At 42.4% G+C, this 15742-nt stretch overlaps 1 protein-coding gene across 14 annotated transcripts in view; it reads left to right on the top strand.

The window, feature by feature from the left end:
- The window catches only part of CD58 (CD58 molecule), a 67266-nt gene that overhangs the window by 3884 nt on the left and 47640 nt on the right, over positions 1-15742 (top strand). The gene's annotated exons all lie outside the window — the stretch shown is intronic.

Here is a 15742-nt window from a genome sequence, read left to right as displayed (position 1 = left end):
CAACAAGAATGATTAAAGGTCTAGAGAACATGACCTACGAAGGAAGGCTGAAAGAATTGGGTTTGTTTAGTTTGGAAAAGAGAAGACTGAGAGGGGACATGATAGCAGTTTTCAGGTATCTAAAAGGTTGTCATAAGGAGGAGGGAGAAATCTTGTTCATCTTAGCCTCTAAGGATAGAACAAGAAGCAATGGGGTTAACTGCCCTTGCTGCAGTTTTAGGTTGGACATTAGGAAAAAGTTCCTAACTGTCAGGGTGGTTAACCACTAGACTAAATTGCCTAGGGAGGTTGTAGAATCTCCATCTCTGGAGATATTTAAGAGTAGGTTAGATAAATGTCTATTAGGGATGGTCTAGACAGTATTTGGTCCTGCCATGAGGGCAGGAGACTGGACTCGATGACCTCTCGAGGTCCCTTCCAGTCCTAGAATCTATGAATCAGATTTCAGGGTCTGTTCAAAAGCGTCCGGATGTCCGGATTTGGCCCATCAAGTGCTGATTGACTACCCCGGCTTAGGTTTCTATCACTTACACCTCTGTAAACCCACTGAGGAAAATGGAATTACACAGATATCGTTAAGGGCCTATCTTGGCTCAAGAGAATTTTAGGTGCTGGTGATGATGAATGTGGCAGAAAGAATCCAGCTGGGGTTTTGCAGGGCTGACCTTTAGGAGGAAAAAAAAATTGACTTGTAAACTGAGCATATTTAATCTGGAATCACTGAGGCCTGGTCTAGACCTAAACTGTAGGTCGACGAGGGCTGGATTTCCAATCAGGAACATTAGGCACATGCATAGGAATGCTGTTCTAATGGCGCCTTACCTCTCTAAAACCGTGTGCAACATGGAGGTCAGCTGTAGGCATCAGGCGGCTGAAGGTGCTGTGCCTAGGGGTGGGTAAGGTGTAAATCTGACCCTGTGGTCAACCCAGCTATGTTGCTCAGGGCTGTTAAAAATTTCACTCTGAGCATAGTAGTTAGGTTGACCTAACTCCTAGTGTAGACATGGCTAGGCAACGGAAAGTTTCCTTCTGTATTACCTACATTGACGAGAAAACCCCTTCTGTTGATACAGGGAGCATCTACAGTACAGTACTGCAGCTGTGCTGCTGTAGTGTAGATATACCCTGAGAGACAACAGGACCCCAGGATGTGAATTTTTCAGAGCCACTTTTCAGATCAGAAACACACTTTAAATAATTGCACAGGTTCATAAGTTTTGAGCTTTTTCCAGCAGAAGAAATGCATTGGTGATGCAGTGCAGCATCAGTAATGTGGTGATGTCACAGATCTTATGATTATATGTAGTGATGTCTCATAAACAATCAGTGTGAGGTAATCTGGTGGTGTTCATTCACATCCTCTCCTCTCCCAATTGCATTCAGGACAGTAAAAAATATCCTTTACACAAAGTTGTTGTGTACTTTACATTTTGTCTGTCAACAACTCTGGGGAAGTGTTGAACCTCACTGCCTTTTGTCGATAGAAATTCTAGACATATTTGGCATGTCTTAATCAGAGCAGGATGAAAATACTGAATGTCACAGAATTATTCCTGGCTGCTTGGTACCAGCATTTGCAGGATGGCTCTAATAAATTCAGGATGACCCCATAAAATTGGTGGCAGATGGCAACCTTGCATGGTTTCTTTTAGGAACAGGTGAAGGTTTGTTGTGATCATAGTAGCATTGCAGAGGCTGGCAAACTATACTCCATGCCTTCTACTCCATGCCTTCTATGGCACTGGCTCATTGGCTTTAGCTAGATTTGGTTACGGATAAAATGGTGAATGTTTTGTATTCTAGGTTTTTACTTTTCTTTGAAAAACAAAAATTATCAGTCAGAAGAGTTCTGTCTGGTTTACCTACTTTAAAGTACGATTTGGAATTTTGGCAGGAGTTTAACTAGTAATATTTCTCATTAAATATCAGAGAGGTGACATTTTCCTCCCTCTGCCTGGAGAGATACAAACTGTTGACATAACTTGTCAGGATAAGGAATATATATCAGGTGCCTCTCAGGTTTTTACTTGATTATTGTTGAAGGCTATCTATACTGATAATTACCCATTTGAAAAGATTTGTCAGATGTTAAAGAAAAGGGATCATTGCTATCAGAACATTTTAAGGTAATTTGACCAAAATAGATGTTTTGTTTTGAAACATGAATTTTGATTCATGATATGTATTAATTTAATTATTTAGCGTAGGAGACTTGCTTGTGGCTTTTTGTGTTTAATTGGGAGTTTCCTGAGTATGTAAAATGGGATATAAGAACAAAGTCACCTTTTGTTATGATGTTGTCTTTGCTCTATTACTGTTTCAAACCATCCCTTGAGATTACCTTCCCTGGGCTCCATATAAGGTCTCTGGAGATAAGCCTCTCATTTAATAACCATTGTGGGCTCCTATTCTGCAACTGGATCCCTATGTGGCTGGACCCCTGCACTTGCACCAAATAAAGTCAGTGGTGCTCTGCAGGTACTCAGGAATCCACCCTCATGCATCTAATTGCAGGGTCAGGATCTTGGTGTCTGTACCCTAGACATGCAGACTTGATTTTCAGCAGTTTTTTGGGCAGTGATCTAGATCTGGGTGTGTGTCAGCGTCATATAAATTATATTCCAGTATCATATTGTTTTTAGTTATTCACTCTTTGAAAGATAGCAAATTATCTGAATACGTAAATATTAATTAAAATAAATTGCAGTGGCACGTACAGGCCAACCAGGTCAGGGCCCCATTGTGCTAGATCCTGAAGAAACATATAGCAAATGATGTTCCATGCCCCAAAGAGCTTACATTTTAAAAGAGCACATAACAGATGGATGAGGTAAATAAGGGGATCAGGGTGGGGGTGACAGGGTAACAAAAATAGTAGGATGGGCACAATTCTTAGCTAATCACAAACTGAAATCACAGCTCACCAGCTGCCACCTCTCTGGCCCACCGCAACATAGTATCTAAGGCCTGGTCTACACTACGCATTTAAAACGATTTTTGTAGTGTTAAACCAACTTAACGCTGCACCCGTCCACACAACGAGGCCCTTTATATCGATATAAGAGGCTCTTTAAACCGGTTTCTGTACTCCTCCCCGACGAGAGGAGTAGTGCTGAAATCGGTGTTACCATATCGGTTTAGGGTTAGTGTGGCCGCAAATCGATGGTATTGGCCTCCGGGTGGTATCCCACAGTGCACCATTGGGACTGCTCTGGACAGCAATCTGAACTCGGATGCAGTGGCCAGGTAAACAGGAAAAGCCCCGCGAACTTTTGAATTTCATTTCCTGTTTGCCCAGTTTGGAGCTCTGATCAGCACCGGTGGCGATGCAGTCCCAAATTCAAAAAGAGCTCCAGCATGGACCGTGTGGGAGATACTAGATCTGATCGCTGTATGGGGAGGCAAATCTGTTCTATCAAAGCTCCATTCCAGAAGACTAAATGCCAAAGCATTTGAAAAAATCTCCAGACAGAGGCCACAGCAGGGACTCAGCACAGTGCTGCGTGACAAGCATAACGGAAAGCCAAAGAATCAAATGGACGCTCATGGAGAGAGGGAGGGGGTACAGAGGACTCCAGCTATCCCACAATCCCCACAGTCTCTGAAAAGTATTTGCATTCTTGGCTGAGCTCCAAATGCCTATAGGGTCAAACACATTGTCCGGGGTGGTTCAGGGTATAGCTCGTCAATTTATCCCTCCTCCCCCCATGAAAGAAAAGGGGAAAAAATCGTTTCTTGACTTTTTTATATGTCACCCTATGTCTACTGCATGCTGCTGGTAGACGCGATGCTGCGGCACTGAACAGCAGCACCCTCTCCCCTCCCCTCCCCTCCCCGGTGGCAGACGGTACAATATGACTGCTATCCATCGTCATCATCAGCCCGTGGGTGCTCCTGTCTGGTCTCAGGTGAGGTTGGCCAGGGGCGCCTGGGTAAAAATAGGAATGACTCCTGGTCGTTCCTGGTAGATGGTACAGAACGGCTGGTAACAGTCTTCATCATAGTAACTGGGGGCTGAGCTCCATCAGCCCCCCCCCCCTTTCATGTCTAAAGAAAAGATTCTGTACTGCCTGGACTATCATAGCAGTGGGATGCTGGGCTCCTCTCCCCCCACACCGTTTAATGTCCTACCTGGACTATCATAGTAGCTGGAGGCTGCCTCCCCCTCATTTTATCTCACTAAGAAGTCAGTGTTTCTTATTCCTGCATTCTTTATTACTTCATCACACAAACGGGGGTGGGGGACACTGCAACGGTAGCCCAGGAGGGTTGGGGGAGCAGGGAAGCAACGGGTGGGGTTGTTGCAGGGGCACCCCCTAGAATGGCATGTAGCTCATCATTTCTGTGGGATCTGACACTGAGCGGCTGTGCTCTCTGCTACACTGGTTCTCTAGCACACTTGCTCCATATTCTAGGCAGGACTGACTCTATTTATAGATACAACATAAAGGAGGGAATGACCCGAGGAGTCATTCCCATTTTTGTCTTAGCGCCCCAGGCTGACCTCAGCCAGGAGCACCCATGACAGCAGCAGACGGTACAGAACGACTGATAACCGTCATCTCATCACCAATTTACAATGGCATGGCAGATGGTACAGAACAACTGATAACCATCTTTATCTTGCAAAGGCAAATGAATGCTGCTGTGTAGTGCTGCAGTACTGCCTCTGTCAGTGGCATCCAGTACACATACGGTGATAGTGACAAAAGGCAAAACGGGCTCCATGGTTGCCATGCTATGGTGTCTGCCAGGGCAATCCAGGGAAAAAGGGCGCGAAATGATTGTCTGCTGTTGCTTTCACGGAGGAAGGAATGAGTGACGACATTTACCCAGAATCACACGCGACACTATTTTTTGCACCATCATGCATTGGGATCTCAACCCAGAATTCCAATGGGCGGGGGAGACTGCGGGAACTATTGGATAGCTATGGGATAGCTACCCACAGTGCAACGCTCCAGAAATCGACGCTAGCCTCGGTACATGGACGCACACCACTGAATTAATGTGCTTAGTGTGGCCGTGTGCACTCGACTTTATACAATCTGTTTTACAAAACCGGTTTATGTAAAATCGGAATAATCCCGTAGTGTAGACATACCCTAAGTGCTTCCTCTTTTAAAAGAATTTAAAGCCACACCATCTCTGCTTTGTCTTCCTGAGTCTGTCTATTTTTGTCCCCTGCCCTTGCCAGTGTTTGCCCAAAACAGCACTGATGATGAAAGTAGCAAGTTGATAGGCAAGGTGATAATGTTCTAGTAATGCCAAGTACACACAGTAGAAGCATACTGGCATTTCTAGAGCAAATAAGGCCCTGTTCCTAGCACTTGTTCATATACAGGCTGTTGCACACTCGCAGAACCCCAGTGAATAAATTTTACTCTGCATGGGTGCAGGATCAGGGCTCAAATGAGTATATCAAGAGTGAAATCCTGGCTTTATTGAAGTCTCCCATTGACTTCAGCAGGGCCAGAGTTCCATGCCAGGATTACAGAGGAGAAGTAAATAGACATGTTGAAGAAATAATGTTTCCACACACTCGCACTGCGACATGTGGACACATTGGCTGGTGGATGCTGTCTCAAGAGTTAGGAAACTCTTCTCCATTGTTCCTGGACCACTTTACCTGTCTTTAACCTGACATTTAAAACCTTAGTCTTTTCCTAAGCTCATTTGAATTTTGCTATATTTTCTCAGTACTTAGGTTTGGGGAGGGAGGGTTTCCTTTTGTTTCTCTTTCGTTTGGAGAAGAGGAGATGTGAATGTTCTTTAAATGGATGCAGCCTGTATGAAAGAGAGAGGTACTTTATTCTTTGTTGATAAGTGGACAGAAGGATAGTGGTGGGCAGCTCTCATGGTAGAGCCAAACACACTTTCTTTCCCCACAATTTAAAGGAGACCTGGAAAAAAAAATGTTTTCTGCCCTCCTTTGACCTTTTATGATAGGTAAGGAAAACCTGATAATTTTTTTAACAAAATATCCAGTTGTGTTGTTTTAATTATTGTTCCACTTGCTTTTACCTTACAAATATGAGGAACATGTGTCTTTGATTTTGTTGAATATTTCCTTGGCTGACTCAGATCTATTGGGAATTGACTCTTTAATAAACAGATAATTTCTTTCAACAGAATTAAATAGGTGTTAACAAAACCAGATTGTTTTAATGAAAATTCCTTTCCCTCTCAATTATTCCAGTTTCACTGCTTCATATCTATGATGAAGTAATCCCATATAATCATCAATTCTCCATTGAGTTCTCCAAGATAAACTGGGCAGACAGGACCTGAATTTCTAATTTAAAAAATTTGGGGAAAAAACAAAAAACCCTAAACAAACAAACAAACCTTTACAGCCCTTCTTTATAGATTAAAAAGTAAGCAAAAAGGGGCATAAGTCCTTGTTTCCCCTTTGCTGGATGACAAGGGAGGAAAACAACCTAATTATTTGGTTAATATGTCTATTGTCAAACTAACCCAGTCTTTCTGGAGTAAGTTGCTATGGGCCAAATTTCTCTGTGAGCTGCACATATAGCTCTTTGGCCCCTGTGGTTCACAGTGTGGTTAAAGCTCTTTGCCACAAAAACATGGCTTTGGCCACTTGATATGTCTACTATCATTTTGGAGTGAGCAAAGCGAGCCTCCCAGCCTGGGTTGACAGAATCGGGCTATTGGCACGTGTGTTAGTGTTCTAAAAATAGCTGTATAGATAGCGTTTGAAGCTGTGGCTTCAGATCTGAAGCCCACTCCCCTTCCTAGACTCTAGAGCCCAAGCTCCAGCCTGAGCCACAGCTTAAAAGAGCTGTCTTTATAGCTACAGGCATGAGCCCCGCTAGCCTGAGTCTGTCAGCCTGTCTGCGAGGCTTGGTCGCACTTACTGCAAAATGCAGTGTAAACACACAAGATAGGCAATCAGGTCCTGGGGAGTAGCTATCTGCTTAAATGTTAGCAGCATTGCGGTAGCTGTGCTGGTCCCAGGATAAGACAAGGTGAGTGAGGGAATACCTTTTGTAGGACTGTCTGTTGGTGGAAAGGACAAGATTCTGCATTTCACAGAGCTCCCTCTAGTATGCGGGGAGGGAACTATTACATCAATAATTTCTAATTGATTGTGAATGAATAACAAGTAATAAGGTTGCAATGAGGTGCAGCATCTTACACAGATTTTCTGGGTAGTGAGAGCATGAGGTAGAGTACGCAGGGCTAAAACTCTCTTGTCATAAAGATACAATGTAATAATGTGATGGTTTTTAGATCAATCAGGCCTCTGTTAGAACTTTAATAATGGGTGACTTGAAGTGTAGCTTGTTCTAAGACAAACAAAGGAGATACTAATTTTGGCTTAATTCTGCTGGGGCTAGCACTGGGGTAGCACTTCCAGGGATAGCATCAATGAGAGTGCTAGCGTAGACCAACATTTTAGCCCTTGTGTCGTCTAACATTGCTCAAGTGTCTAGACATCACAGTGGCTAAATGCTGTCAGCTGCCTAGAGCCTTGTCTCACACTGCTAGTGCTGCTGGAGTGGAACTGGTGGTAACAGTGAGAAATTTCAGATTGAAAAATCCATAATGTATGCAAGACCCAACAGTGGTTATGCCCAGAGGGTAGACTAGAGCACTGAGCATCAGGAAGGGGATTTTTAAAATGAGGGCAGCTCAGAACAACTAGGAAGTAAAGGGTGGAGTTCCAGGGCAAAGGCACAAGAGTTAATCTTATGTTAAAAACTTAAATTTTTAAAAATTTCCTAGATATAAAATTTTAAGCACTTTGCATTCTCAATTTGGATAAAAGCTTTCTCTGCCCCTCTATCCAGTCTCCTCTACCATCACCTACCCCATATCACCCAAGCTCAAATCCCTCCCACCACACCCCCTCCACTTCCACTTCCACTGAAATGGTTTGGGCTGGAAGTAGCCCATCATGTAAAAGCCAATGTCTTTGCAAGAGATGTAATGAAAAAATAGTTACTATTCTTATACAGTCCCTAATTTTAATATCTTTTTTAAAAGCAACATTTATTTTCTGTGCTCTCTTTTAAATTGATTTTGCGGTTCACCAGCTCCTGGTTGAAGGCTGGTATGGGGACAATGCTCTGCTGACATTTATGGCATTAAATAAATGCTGATAAAAATAGTATTCTACAGAAATTGTCCTAAAACTGCAGTGTCAGCAGGAACTTTTTCTCCTTATTTGTTAGTAAGGCATTTAGCACACTTTGGGCATGGAGACCCTGACCTGACAAATTTTGGCAGGTAGATCTCTGGGGGTGCATGGAGCCCCTTATCACCAAGGCATACCTCCCCACCACCCAACCACCTCCTGTGGACTTGCTAAGCATAAAAGCCCAGTTTTTGCATCTCATAAGGTTTGCAGAGCAGGAATCCTCATCTGATTGCCTTTATACACCAATCCAATTTAAACTTTTGGTACTCATTAAAATAAACAGAGAAATTCACAATAAAATTGCTGTTTTTCTTGAAGACCTGAAGAAGAGCTCTGAGTAAGCCCGAAAGCGTGTTTCTCTCACCAACAGAAGTTGGTCCAATAAAAGTACCTCACCCATCTTGTTTTATTTTTTTTTAAGTTAAAGCCAAAAGTGTGTTTCAATGGTATCTAGATAACATTCCCCCCAAAATTACACATCAGAAAAAAAATCCATCTACACGTGTGTGTGTGTGTGTGTGTGTGTGTGTGCGCGCGTGTGTGTGAAGAGAAAAAAATAGCACACCACCACACACATTAGAATAGCGGTTTTCAAACTTTTTGAGCTGAGCCCGTCTTTGAGTTACAATTTTGGTTGTGCCCCACCCCCCCAACCAGACAAAAATGGTGGCCTCAGTGGAGGTTGAGACTGACCCACAGGCTAGGTGGCCTGCTGAGGTGAGTCAGTGGTGGAGGTGGTGCTCCCTCCCTGAGCTGTGCCATGTGGGGTTGGTCTGAGCCTGCCTGGTGTCACCACTCCCCTCCTCCCACCCTGAATGTTCTTCTGTGTCCTGTTAGGGGGTGCATCCCACTGTTTGAAAATCTCTGTGTTAGAAGGGCTAGAAAAAGAGTTAGTGGCTTCATTTCATCTGTAATAGAGAAGTTGACCAAGATAGAAAATTTCTACTGATGTATAAACAAATAGAAATGGGCAGTGGTTCTTCTGTGGAAAATTTTGAAATGCTTGATGTAATGTACTGGATGTTAGTAGATCAGTCATTTCTAAAGGGATTTTATGCAACATCTCTGTATTATATGTTGTTTGTCTTTGGAAAGGGGCTGGCAGGAGTGAGTGGCCGGTTTTATCCCCTCTCCCTTTAAGGATGAAAGAGGCAGTGGGAGGTGGAGGGCAGAAGTGGGAGATCTCTGAGGGTGAATAGAGATTTCCCAGCTAGTATCAGTGCTTCTATATCCTGGGAAATTTCCCCAAATCTGGGAATTTTCATTCAAAACATTTTACTCAAAAATTCCCAGGTTTGGGGAAATTTCCCAGGATATAGAAGCACTGTAAAAAACTTTATCTGGGAATTTTTTGCCAGATTTGGGAAATTTTTAGTGCTAGGTTGAGAAACGTTGGCATCACAATATAGAAGCACCGGTAGGATGCCATCTTCCCCAGCTTGGTCCTGTTGCTAATTCAGCCACTGGCAGGAAAAGTTGGAAGCCCCAGACACTCCCTCTGTCCCTCCCCATTCAGATTCCCCTGCCTGGTGAGTCTTTCTTTCACCAGCCAAGGAGAAGAAGGAGCTGTGAGGAGAGCTGAGCTCCTGAAGGCCAAGGAAGGGCCATGGAGAGAAACTGTCCCTCTGCTTTTAGTCTCTCTCTCTCTCCCCACCCCCCCATTCTCCCCCTTTACTTTAATAGGTCTCATGGAGGAGAAGGAAGTTGCGTGGCGGGGATGGACTCAGGACAAAAGGAGAGCTGGCAAATACAATTTACTGAGCTTTTCCCTACCCTTTGTCTGTGTTGTCTGCTTAAATTATAACTCTTCAGGGCCGTAAGCGTCTACTATGCTGTGGGCATGTCTACATCACAAACTTAGGTCGACATACAGCCACCACAGTAATAAATGACTGTAGTTTTTCATGTCCACTCTATCCCCCTTCGTTGGTGGTCTGTGTCCTCATCAGGAGCACTTGCACTGACTTGAGGGTCAGTGTGGGTGGCTAAGAGCTTGGGCTCTCAGCTCCCCAGCAGCCAGACTCCAGGTGGTTAGCTCCATGGCAAGCTGAAAGCCTGGGCGGTAGCCGGGCTCACAACTGGAGTCCCCATCCACCCTGGGTGACAGCTCGAACTGTGAGCCTGGCACAGGGTTCACAGCACAGCATTTACCAGCCTTTCTTGTCAATATCACAGCTCCAGCTGTGAGCCCCCTGCTGAAGAGGGGAGCTATGAAATTGACAAGAATGACAGCCAACAGTGGATGCAAGTAATGTGGTGTCTACATGGACACTGTGTTGCCCTGACTCCCTGACTACACCTACATAAGCACTACACCTCTTGTGGAGGTGGAGTTATGTCGGTGTAGTAGAGTACTTACATGGGCAGGAGCAAGGCTGTAGTGTGTTCACTGCCATAATTAGGTTGATGTAAGATGACTTGGTTGAATGAACATTTTGACTCAGTGGGCAGCATTGGTCCTTGAAAACAAATAGGATGTGAAAACCATATGAAGGGGATGGAGAAAAATATGGGAAATGTTATAATGGCATGGGATTAATCAATGGCATATACTCTGCCTGTGTTCCGAGTTAGTCACCTCGTCTTAAAAAGGCCATAGGGGCAGGGTGGATTTGACTGAATCAGGAAGACTCAATTTAGTCATGGATTTATACATAAAAGTGCATTTGTAAAAATGTTGTAACCTTAATACATATTCTTCACAACTCCGAGATAGATGTAGGTTTTATTTTTAGAAGGTACACACTATACATTTTTAAAGTGATTTATTTTGAAAACTTTTCAGATTAGTTTTACAGCTATATAAGAAAATGAATGATTGTTTGATTATTTCATTTACCAAAGGTAATTGAAGCAGATATTTATGAACTCATTGGGAGGTGAACTATCTCCAATTCAACAGATTAATCATTAATATTTGGAAGATTTTCTTGCCATGCTGTGTTAGGAGGAGAACATCACCAGACAGACATGTAAATTGTTTTATTTAACTAAAAACAACCACTTTATAAATTCTGGATTTTTTTTCTTCAAAAGCAGACATATAATATTGTAACAAAACAAGCATATGAATTTTTGAATTTAGTTAAACATTCAAGTTTTTTAAAATCAGGTTTGTTTTTGTTAATTTAAAATAGTTAAATGAAATTAAAAAAAGTATTAAATCTCTTATGTCAGCTAGGTCAACATGAGAAACTTAAAATATTGGCTTCTGCAGCTAACTTAGTTGTCTTCACCTTCATTTTCCTGTTTGTTCATAATCTGGAAAAGAAAAACAGGCTTTCCTGCTTTTTCAGGTCCCAACCGATTTCTCCATTTGGAATGAATTAGTCCAAAGGAAGAAAATATTCTTTCTACACCGTCAGAAGAAGCTACTGCTGTTAAAAGTGAGATTATCACTTCGACAGTCTCTGAATCCAAGTGCTTAAGTGACATCCACCAGTTTACTGTGTAACTTTCTTTAAAACGTCATCAGAAAACATATATTTCTTGAATGGTTCACCATTAGCTCTGAAGATTATTAGTATGGAGGGATCATTGCTGGATGTCCATATCACAGTCAACTCCTCTTCTTCAGCAGTTAAGGTTTGACCCCGGTACTAAGTATTGAGAATATTTGCAAGAAAATGAGCTGGAGATAGTGCTTGTCTTATTCGGTTTTTTAATGCTTGTAATTTAACTCTGTCATTGCATATTTCTCTTTTTAAGGTCTCACTCAGTTCCTTCCAAATTTCAACAGTGTCGGCAATAAAACAGCTATTTTCCTGCATTTTGTTCAAGACCACAGAAATAGGCTTTAGGGTACTCAGCATGTGTTCAACATTTCTTTTAAGCCCAACTGTCTGTGACAGTGCCATCAATTTTTTCACTATTTTGTTCACAAACTCATCAGATTAGGCCAGTTCTTGATATAGTGCTCAAAACAGTCCACTACTGAGTTCCATCACACGTCTTGTGGGAGAGTTAGCTTGGCTTCGCCCACTTTTTTCAGGGCAACTGCTGCAAAGTGGTTGTTACGGAAGAATTTTGCGATTTCAACAACATTAGCCTTTATTTCTGGAACACTGAAGTCTTTGGTTAGGAGGTGCATCAAATGAGCACTGCAACTGTATGTTGTTACCTTGGGACTCTCTTCACACTCTCCTAAATAATTTCTTCTCATCTTGGATACATTTGCAGCATTGTCTGTGACCAAGCTGCATACTAGACATTTTGAAGTTTTTTTTCACAGTTTGTTATAACTTTTACTGCTACTTCTTGTAAGTATTCTGCTGTGTGTGCATTTCCTGATGTATCAATTGTTTCTGTAAGGAAGACATTCCCTTCTTCTGTTGTCACCACAAGCACGTACAACAGGATCTTTGTGGACATTGCTCCACCCATCAAGACTCAGGTTAACAATTTTACCCTCTAGACCTTTTGCACACTGCTCAATTTCTCTTTCATACACTTTATCCAGCAATTTGCCTGTGACATCTGCTCTGTTTGGTGGACTGTATCTTGGTCTTAATGACTGAACCGTGTTAATGAAGTGTGAGTTCTCAATCATACGGAAAGGAGAGTTTGTTGCATAAACAAACTGGGCAATTTTTTCATCAATTATCTCTCTGTAATCTCCTGGTTCTTATCACAAACTTATCTATGGTTGTTTCTGGATGATGGACTTTTTTTTCTTTTTGCTACAGGTGATATATACTGTAGCTGTTTGACATACATGATGTAACTGAAACACTGTCATTGGCAGATAACTGAAACTATAGAAAATGATGATGATCTTGAAGGTGGATAGTCTTCAGAATGCTGTATGTTGAGGATGGATCCCTCTAAACAAAATAAGTCAATGCAGCTATTTAGTATTATTACCATAGTGTTCATTTAGTATTACTCATTGCACTCAGTACTACTTTAAAGATGAAATTGTAAAAGAAAGATTTGCCTATTTCAGCTATTTATTTTTTATCACAACTGCATCTAAAATGACAGGACCATAGAGTAACAACTATATTTTTTGCTCAGACATGAGAATTCAAGAATAGTCCAGAAAGAAGACAGGCAGTCTTTAAGAAAGAAGTATGAAATAAAAAAAGTTTACCAACCTGAAGATCCTGCATGTTCAGACCTGTTCCTTTCATCATCTTCAACGCAGCTTCCTCCTGAGAAGGAACACTTCTCATGATGTTGTTTCATTCGGGCAACCAGGGCTTGCAATCCTTTGTTGCACTGTTTGCATTTTGCATGCATGCCTGTCTTACCTATGAGTAGAGGAACTTCATTAAAATATTCCCAAACTGGATCTCTTTTACGACTTGCTGCCATTATAGGTTTTCCCTTCTAGTGAGAGAATGCCATGGTAGTCCTAAAATCAATGATGGCTATGCTCAGAAAGACCTCAGTACTTCTGGAATATGCTGCTCAAACAGTTTGACTTTTGTTTCTACTCCCTTCCTTCTCATATTTATCTCCAGACTTTTCCTTGTCCAGATCTATTCTGCCCCCAACAATCTTCTGTTCACTGAACTTTTTGAAACTTTGCACGTTTACAGGGATTGACTCTGTCTACACAAATTTGCAGAGGAACAATAGGGTTGAGGTCTGTTATTTCTCACCTCTATATATTTATTTATGTATCAAAATTTTTTTTTTTTTTGCTGTTAACAAGCATATTATCTCTGGAGACACAAATCCACAGTTTGAGAACTGCAAAACAAAGCATCTCTGATGGTATCTTCTAGTCTGAGGACTGAGTTCCATTGGGTAGATAGAAAGATTAACCTAAACAATCTATACAGAAGCCCCCAGAATGCCATAAAATTGTGTCCCTAATCCATGAACTATTGGAACTCATTTACCAAACTTTTCTTAAACATTACATGAATGTATTGTCTCATACTATAGATTTAGAATTTATAATCCTTGTTCCATGATGAGATATCTGAGCTATAATGTATCTTAATTACAACTGTCTTTAGACAGTTTTTTTCTTTTAAAAGCATTATCAAAAAAATCCGATTTAAATAAAAAAAATTGATTTAAAAAAAATCATTGATTTTTATCCACCCTGCATAGCAGAAATATGAGGCATAGAGAAGGGAAACAGAAATGCACAGGCAAACCAACTACCGGAACCATGATTGTCTGCCAGAACTGAGCATTGAGAGGGTTCTCTCCAGGCTGCCTCCCATTCCTTGCCTTTCACAGTAGCCAGCCCATGGGACATGGCATGGAAAGGGCTTATGGAGTTTTGGCAGTAATGCTATGGGCAGAAGGGGTGGGGAGAGCTGGGGGTATGCTACGCTTAAAGATGTTGTCCTCCGCAGAATTCTAAGATTCGGAGTCATTTGTTCTAACCATAATCGCAGTTAAAGGGGAAACTTCCCCATTGTGCACTGGGAGTCTTAAATAAATGTTACTTGGTTACAATAGAGCCTCATTTAGATCTTGAAGTCAACGACAAAACTCCTATTGACTACAGTGAAGCAGGATCAAGTCCTTGATGCACACAGGATTTGAATGTAGTATCAACATTTATATAGACATATGCTATTGCGGTACTCCTGTGACCCTAGTAGTCAGTGCTACTGTCACAGGTGGGGGAAGAGGAAGAGATAAACATGTAGCTATTGCTGAGGCAAATATTTTTTTTCTCTTCTCAGTTTGTTGTTTTTGTAACTGTTTTATTTATTGTTGTATTTGCCCCTGAGGTCACATTGGGGACAATTTAAATACATTTAAGATACCTCTTAATGGGGTGAGAGGAGGAGAGCAGCAGGCAGCTGGATGCACACCCTGATCCTGCAAACACTTCTCCATGTGGGCTCAGTGGGACTGCTTGTGTGTGTAAAGTTAAAACCTCTACATAAGCTTTTGCAGGATCTGGGCCTGGACGTGGAGCCTGGGATTCTGTCTCATTTGTGGGAGAAGGCAGCACGCCTCTAGTCAGAGCTGTCCTGTTCATAGGACGGATTGGAGCAACTGCCCCAGGCCCCATGCTTTGGGGGGGCCCTGTGCTTTGGAATGTGGGGTCCCTGGTGCCGGCAACAGCGAATAACCCGGCTCCAGCCCGTCCCGCTCTGCCCCGCCCCCTTGGCATCGCTCGGGGGAGGGGGTGGAAGCCGGAAAGAGGTGGAGCAGGGGCTTGAAGTTGTGATAATGCGGTTCTGGCGGGACCCAACTGAGAGTGCCATTTCAGGACTAATTGCTTAAATGGCAGTTACAGCCCAAGGCTGGGGTTTTTCCACCTCTAAGGCAAACCAAACCAGCCAGCCAAAGAGGACTTTGGTTTCACCCCACTGGCTAATCACAAGTCACAAAAGCAATTCCCTTAGACACTCCAGTTTCCCAGTATCGCCACTAGTGCCACTCGTCCTGGGGATGAATGGTTATGAAAACCAACACCCCAATAAAGGAAAAAGGTTCTCTTGATCCCAAAGAATCAAGCCCCAGACCCAGGTCAATATACACATTAGATCTTACCCACAAATCAGGCTGTCTCCAATTCTTTAGAATCTAAAATCAAAAGGTTTATTCATAAAAGGAAAAAGACAGAGATGAGAGCTAGAGTTGGTTAAATGGAATCAA

The sequence above is a fragment of the Gopherus evgoodei genome, chromosome 1, assembly GCF_007399415.2.
Source record: "Gopherus evgoodei ecotype Sinaloan lineage chromosome 1, rGopEvg1_v1.p, whole genome shotgun sequence".
Lineage (NCBI taxonomy): Eukaryota > Metazoa > Chordata > Testudines > Testudinidae > Gopherus > Gopherus evgoodei.
Note: the sequence above shows the minus strand (reverse complement) of the source record. Positions and strands in the feature narration are given on the sequence as shown.